Below are 7,831 nucleotides of genomic sequence, written 5' to 3'. Positions count from 1 at the left end.
AATCGAAAATTCCATCCAAATCTTGAGAAAATTGAAATTTTTATATGAAAAACTTGTTTTGCTCATATCTCCTAAACTATGCGTCCTAGAGCGAAAAGGAGCTTAATTCATGACCACCCCCAAAAAATCGAAAATTCCATCCAAATCCTGAAAAAATAAAAATTTTTATATGAAAAACTTGTTTTGCTCATATCTCCTAAACTATGCGTCCTAGAGCGAAAAGGAGCTTAATTCATGACCACCCCCAAAAAATCGAAAATTCTATCCAAATTCTGAAAAAATGGAAATTTTTATATGAAAAACTTGTTTTGCTCATATCTCCTAAACTATGCGTCCTAGAGGGAAAAGGAGCTTAATTCATGACCACCCCCAAAAAATCGAAAATTCCATCCAAATTCTGAAAAAATGGAAATTTTTATATGAAAAACTTGTTTTGCTCATATCTCCTAAACTATGCGTCCTAGAGGGAAAAGGAGCTTAATTCATGACCACCCCCAAAAAAATCGAAAATTCCTTCCAAATCCTCAAAAAAATTAAATTTTTATATGAAAAACTTATTTTGCTTATATCTCCTAAACTATGCGTCCTAGAGGGAAAAGGAGCTTAATTCATGACCACCCCCAAAAAATCGAAAATTCCATCCAAATTCTGAAAAAATGGAAATTTTTATATGAAAAACTTGTTTTGCTCATATCCCCTAAACTATGCGTCCTAGAGGGAAAAGGAGCTTAATTCATGACCACCCCCAAAAAATCGAAAATTCCATTCAAATCCTGAAAAAATTAAAATTTTATATGAAAAACTTGTTTTGCTCATATCTCCTAAACTATGCGTCCTGGAGGGAAAAGGAGCTTAACTCATAACCACCCCCAAAAATCGAAAATTCCTTCAAAATCCTGAAAAAATTGAAATTTTTATATGAAAAACTTGTTTTGCTCATATCTCCTAAACTATGCGTCCTAGAGCGAAAAGGAGCTTAATTCATGACCACCCCCAAAAAATCGAAAATTCCATCCAAATCCTGAAAAAATTAAATTTTTATATGAAAAACTTGTTTTGCTCATATCTCCTAAACTATGCGTCCTAGAGGGAAAAGGAGCTTAATTCATGACCAACCCCAAAAAATCGAAAATTCCATCCAATTCCTCAAAAAAATTAAATTTTTATATGAAAAACTTGTTTTGCTCATATCTCCTAAACTATGCGTTCTAGAGGGAAAAGGAGTTTAATTCATGACCACTCCCACAAAATCGAAAATTCCATCCAAATCCTGAGAAAATTTAAATTTTTATATGAAGAACTTGTTTTGCTCATATCTCCTAAATTATGCGTCCTAGAGCGAAAAGGAGCTTAATTCATGACTTACCCTAAAAAACCGAAAATTCCGTCCAAATCCTGAGAAAATTGAAATTTTTATATGAAAACCTTGTTTTGCTCATATCTCCTAAATTATGCGTCCTAGAGGGAAAAGGAGCTTAATTCATGACCACCCCCAAAAAATCGAAAATTCCATTTAAATCCTGAAAAAAATAAAATTTTTACATGAAAAACTTGTTTTGCTCATATCTCCTAAACTATGCGTCCTAGAGCGAAAAGGAGCTTAATTCATGACCACCCCCAAAAAATCGAAAATTCCATCCAAATCTTGAGAAAATTGAAATTTTTATATGAAAAACTTGTTTTGCTCATATCTGCTAAACTATGCGTCCTAGAGCGAAAAGGAGCTTAATTCATGACTTACCCTAAAAAAGCGAAAATTCCGTCCAAATCCTGAGAAAATTGAAATTTTTATATGAAAAACTTGTTTTGCTCATATCTCCTAAACTATGCGTCCTAGAGGGAAAAGGAGCTTAATTCATGACCACCCCCAAAAAATCGAAAATTCCATCCAAATCTTGAAAAAATTTAAATTTTTATATGAAAAACTTGTTTTGCTCATATCTCCTAAACTATGCGTCCTAGAGCGAATAGGAGCTTAATTCATGACCACCCCCAAAAAACCGAAAATTCCATCCAAATCCTCAAAAAAATTAAATTTTTATATGAAAAACTTGTTTTGCTCATATCTCCTAAACTATGCGTCCTAGAGGGAAAAGGAGCTTAATTCATGACCATCCCCAAAAAATCGAAAATTCCATCCACATCCTCAAAAAAATAAAATTTTTATGAAAAACTTGTTTTGCTCATATCTCCTAAACTATGCGCCCTAGAGCGAAAAGGAGCTTAATTCATGACTACCACCCAAAAAATCGAAAACTCCATCCAAATCCTGAAAAAAATCAATTTTTATATGAAAAACTTGTTTTGCTCATATCTCCTAAATTATGCGTCCTAGAGGGAAAAGGAGCTTAATTCATGACCACCCCCAAAAACTCGAAAATTCCATTCAAATCCTGAAAAAAATAAAATTTTTACATGAAAAACTTGTTTTGCTCATATCTCCTAAACTATGCGTCCTAGAGCGAAAAGGAGCTTAATTCATGACCACCCCCAAAAAATCGAAAATTCCATCCAAATCCTGAAAAAATAAAAATTTTTATATGAAAAACTTGTTTTGCTCATATCTCCTAAACTATGCGTCCTAGAGCGAAAAGGAGCATAATTCATGACCACCCCCAAAAAATCGAAAATTCCATCCAAATCTTGAGAAAATTGAAATTTTTATATGAAAAACTTGTTTTGCTCATATCTCCTAAACTATGCGTCTAGAGCGAAAAGGAGCTTAATTCATGACCACCCCCAAAAAATCGAAAATTCCATCCAAATCTCGAGCAAATTAAAATTTTTATATGAAAAACTTGTTTTGCTCATATCTCCTAAACTATGTGTCCTAGAGCGAAAAGGAGCTTAATTCATGACCATCCCCAAAAAATCGAAAATTCCATCCAAATCCTCAAAAAAATTAAATTTTTATATGAAAAACTTGTTTTGCTCATATTTCCTAAACTATGTGTCCTAGAGCGAAAAGGAGCTTAATTCATGACCATCCCCAAAAAATCGAAAATTCCATCCAAATCCTCAAAAAAATTAAATTTTTATATGAAAAACTTGTTTTGCTCATATCTCCTAAACTATGCGTCCTAGAGCGAAAAGGAGCTTAATTCATGACCACCCCCAAAAAATTTAAAATTCCATCCAAATCCTCAAAAAAATTAAATTTTTATATGAAAAACTTGTTTTGCTGATATCTCCTAAACTATGCGTCCAGAGCGAAAAGGAGCTTAATTCATGACCACCCCCAAAAAATCGAAAATTCCATCCAAATCCTGAAAAAATTCAATTTTTATATGAAAAACTTGTTTTGCTCATATATCCTAAACTATGCTTCCTAGAGGGAAAAGGAGTTTAATTCATGACCACCCCCAAAAAATCGAAAATTCCATCCAAATTCTGAAAAAATGGAAATTTTTATATGAAAAACTTGTTTTGCTCATATCTCCTAAACTATGCGTCCTAGAGGGAAAAGGAGCTTAATTCATGACCACCCCCAAAAAAATCGAAAATTCCTTCCAAATCCTCAAAAAAATTAAATTTTTATATGAAAAACTTATTTTGCTTATATCTCCTAAACTATGCGTCCTAGAGGGAAAAGGAGCTTAATTCATGACCACCCCCAAAAAATCGAAAATTCCATCCAAATTCTGAAAAAATGGAAATTTTTATATGAAAAACTTGTTTTGCTCATATCTCCTAAACTATGCGTCCTAGAGGGAAAAGGAGCTTAATTCATGACCACCCCCAAAAAATCGAAAATTCCATCCAAATTCTGAAAAAATGGAAATTTTTATATGAAAAACTTGTTTTGCTCATATCTCCTAAACTATGCGTCCTAGAGGGAAAAGGAGCTTAATTCATGACCACCCCCAAAAAAATCGAAAATTCCTTCCAAATCCTCAAAAAAATTAAATTTTTATATGAAAAACTTATTTTGCTTATATCTCCTAAACTATGCGTCCTAGAGGGAAAAGGAGCTTAATTCATGACCACCCCCAAAAAATCGAAAATTCCATCCAAATTCTGAAAAAATGGAAATTTTTATATGAAAAACTTGTTTTGCTCATATCCCCTAAACTATGCGTCCTAGAGGGAAAAGGAGCTTAATTCATGACCACCCCCAAAAAATCGAAAATTCCATTCAAATCCTGAAAAAATTAAAATTTTATATGAAAAACTTGTTTTGCTCATATCTCCTAAACTATGCGTCCTGGAGGGAAAAGGAGCTTAACTCATAACCACCCCCAAAAATCGAAAATTCCTTCAAAATCCTGAAAAAATTGAAATTTTTATATGAAAAACTTGTTTTGCTCATATCTCCTAAACTATGCGTCCTAGAGCGAAAAGGAGCTTAATTCATGACCACCCCCAAAAAATCGAAAATTCCATCCAAATCCTGAAAAAATTAAATTTTTATATGAAAAACTTGTTTTGCTCATATCTCCTAAACTATGCGTCCTAGAGGGAAAAGGAGCTTAATTCATGACCAACCCCAAAAAATCGAAAATTCCATCCAATTCCTCAAAAAAATTAAATTTTTATATGAAAAACTTGTTTTGCTCATATCTCCTAAACTATGCGTTCTAGAGGGAAAAGGAGTTTAATTCATGACCACTCCCACAAAATCGAAAATTCCATCCAAATCCTGAGAAAATTTAAATTTTTATATGAAGAACTTGTTTTGCTCATATCTCCTAAATTATGCGTCCTAGAGCGAAAAGGAGCTTAATTCATGACTTACCCTAAAAAACCGAAAATTCCGTCCAAATCCTGAGAAAATTGAAATTTTTATATGAAAACCTTGTTTTGCTCATATCTCCTAAATTATGCGTCCTAGAGGGAAAAGGAGCTTAATTCATGACCACCCCCAAAAAATCGAAAATTCCATTTAAATCCTGAAAAAAATAAAATTTTTACATGAAAAACTTGTTTTGCTCATATCTCCTAAACTATGCGTCCTAGAGCGAAAAGGAGCTTAGTTCATGACCACCCCCAAAAAATCGAAAATTCCATCCAAATCTTGAGAAAATTGAAATTTTTATATGAAAAACTTGTTTTGCTCATATCTGCTAAACTATGCGTCCTAGAGCGAAAAGGAGCTTAATTCATGACTTACCCTAAAAAAGCGAAAATTCCGTCCAAATCCTGAGAAAATTGAAATTTTTATATGAAAAACTTGTTTTGCTCATATCTCCTAAACTATGCGTCCTAGAGGGAAAAGGAGCTTAATTCATGACCACCCCCAAAAAATCGAAAATTCCATCCAAATCTTGAAAAAATTTAAATTTTTATATGAAAAACTTGTTTTGCTCATATCTCCTAAACTATGCGTCCTAGAGCGAATAGGAGCTTAATTCATGACCACCCCCAAAAAACCGAAAATTCCATCCAAATCCTCAAAAAAATTAAATTTTTATATGAAAAACTTGTTTTGCTCATATCTCCTAAACTATGCGTCCTAGAGGGAAAAGGAGCTTAATTCATGACCATCCCCAAAAAATCGAAAATTCCATCCACATCCTCAAAAAAATAAAATTTTTATGAAAAACTTGTTTTGCTCATATCTCCTAAACTATGCGCCCTAGAGCGAAAAGGAGCTTAATTCATGACTACCACCCAAAAAATCGAAAACTCCATCCAAATCCTGAAAAAAATCAATTTTTATATGAAAAACTTGTTTTGCTCATATCTCCTAAATTATGCGTCCTAGAGGGAAAAGGAGCTTAATTCATGACCACCCCCAAAAACTCGAAAATTCCATTCAAATCCTGAAAAAAATAAAATTTTTACATGAAAAACTTGTTTTGCTCATATCTCCTAAACTATGCGTCCTAGAGCGAAAAGGAGCTTAATTCATGACCACCCCCAAAAAATCGAAAATTCCATCCAAATCCTGAAAAAATAAAAATTTTTATATGAAAAACTTGTTTTGCTCATATCTCCTAAACTATGCGTCCTAGAGCGAAAAGGAGCATAATTCATGACCACCCCCAAAAAATCGAAAATTCCATCCAAATCTTGAGAAAATTGAAATTTTTATATGAAAAACTTGTTTTGCTCATATCTCCTAAACTATGCGTCTAGAGCGAAAAGGAGCTTAATTCATGACCACCCCCAAAAAATCGAAAATTCCATCCAAATCTCGAGCAAATTAAAATTTTTATATGAAAAACTTGTTTTGCTCATATCTCCTAAACTATGTGTCCTAGAGCGAAAAGGAGCTTAATTCATGACCATCCCCAAAAAATCGAAAATTCCATCCAAATCCTCAAAAAAATTAAATTTTTATATGAAAAACTTGTTTTGCTCATATTTCCTAAACTATGTGTCCTAGAGCGAAAAGGAGCTTAATTCATGACCATCCCCAAAAAATCGAAAATTCCATCCAAATCCTCAAAAAAATTAAATTTTTATATGAAAAACTTGTTTTGCTCATATCTCCTAAACTATGCGTCCTAGAGCGAAAAGGAGTTTAATTCATGACCACCCCCAAAAAATCGAAAATTCCGTCCAAATCCTGAGAAAATTGAAATTTTTATATGAAAAACTTGTTTAGCTCATATATCCTAAACTCCTAAACTATGCTTCCTAGAGGGAAAAGGAGCTTAATTCATGACCACCCCCAAAAAATTGAAAATTCCATCAAAATCCTGAAAAAATTGAAATTTTTATATGAAAAACTTGTTTTGCTCATATCTCCTAAACTATGCGTCCTAGAGCGAAAAGGAGCTTAATTCATGACCACCTCCAAAAAATCGAAAATTCCATCCAAATCCTGAAAAAATAAAAATTTTTATATGAAAAACTTGTTTTGCTCATATCTCCTAAACTATGCGTCCTAGAGCGAAAAGGAGCTTAATTCATGACCACCCCCAAAAAATCGAAAATTCCATCCAAATCTTGAGAAAATTGAAATTTTTATATGAAAAACTTGTTTTGCTCATATCTCCTAAACTATGCGTCCTAGAGCGAAAAGGAGCTTAATTAATGACTTACCTCAAAAAATCGAAAATTCCGTCCAAATCCTGAGAAAATCGAAATTTTTATATGAAAAACTTGTTTTGCTCATATCTCCTAAACTATGCGTCCTAGAGCGAAAAGGAGTTTAATTCATGACCACCCCCAAAAAAATCGAAAATTCCATCCAAATCCTCAAAAAAATTAAATTTTTATATGAAAAACCATCCAAATTCTGAAAAAATGGAAATTTTTATATGAAAAACTAGTTTTGCTCATATCTCCTAAACTATGCGTCCTAGAGCGAAAATGAGCTGAATTCATGACCACCCCAAAAATTGAAAATTCCATAAAAAATTGAAATTTTTATATGAAAAACTTGTTTTGCTCATATCTCCTAAACTATGCGTCCTAGAGCGAAAGGGACTTTAATTCATGACCACCCCCAAAAAATCGAAAATTCCATCCAAATCCTCAAAAAATTAAATTTTTATATGAAAAACTTGTTTTGCTCATATCTCCCAAAATATGCGTCCTAGAGGGAAAAGGAGCTTAATTCATGACCACCCCCAAAAAATCGAAAATTCCATCCAACTCCTGAAAAAAATCAATTTTTATATGAAAAACTTGTTTTGCTCATATCTCCTAAACTATACGTCCTAGAGGGAAAAGGAGCTTAATTCATGACCACCCCCAAAAATCGAAAATTCCATTCAAATCCTGAAATAATTAAAATTTGTATATGAAAAACTTATTTTGCTCATATCTCCTAAACTATGCGTTCTAGAGCGAAAATGAGCTTAATTCATGACCACCCCAAAAAATCGAAAATTCCGTCCAAATCCTGAGAAAATTAAAATTTTTATATGAAAAACTTGTT

The sequence above is a fragment of the Haematobia irritans genome, chromosome 3, assembly GCF_050003625.1.
Source record: "Haematobia irritans isolate KBUSLIRL chromosome 3, ASM5000362v1, whole genome shotgun sequence".
Classification (NCBI taxonomy): Eukaryota; Metazoa; Arthropoda; class Insecta; order Diptera; family Muscidae; genus Haematobia; species Haematobia irritans.
The sequence above is the reverse complement of the archived record's forward strand: the minus strand, read 5'-3'. Positions refer to the sequence as shown.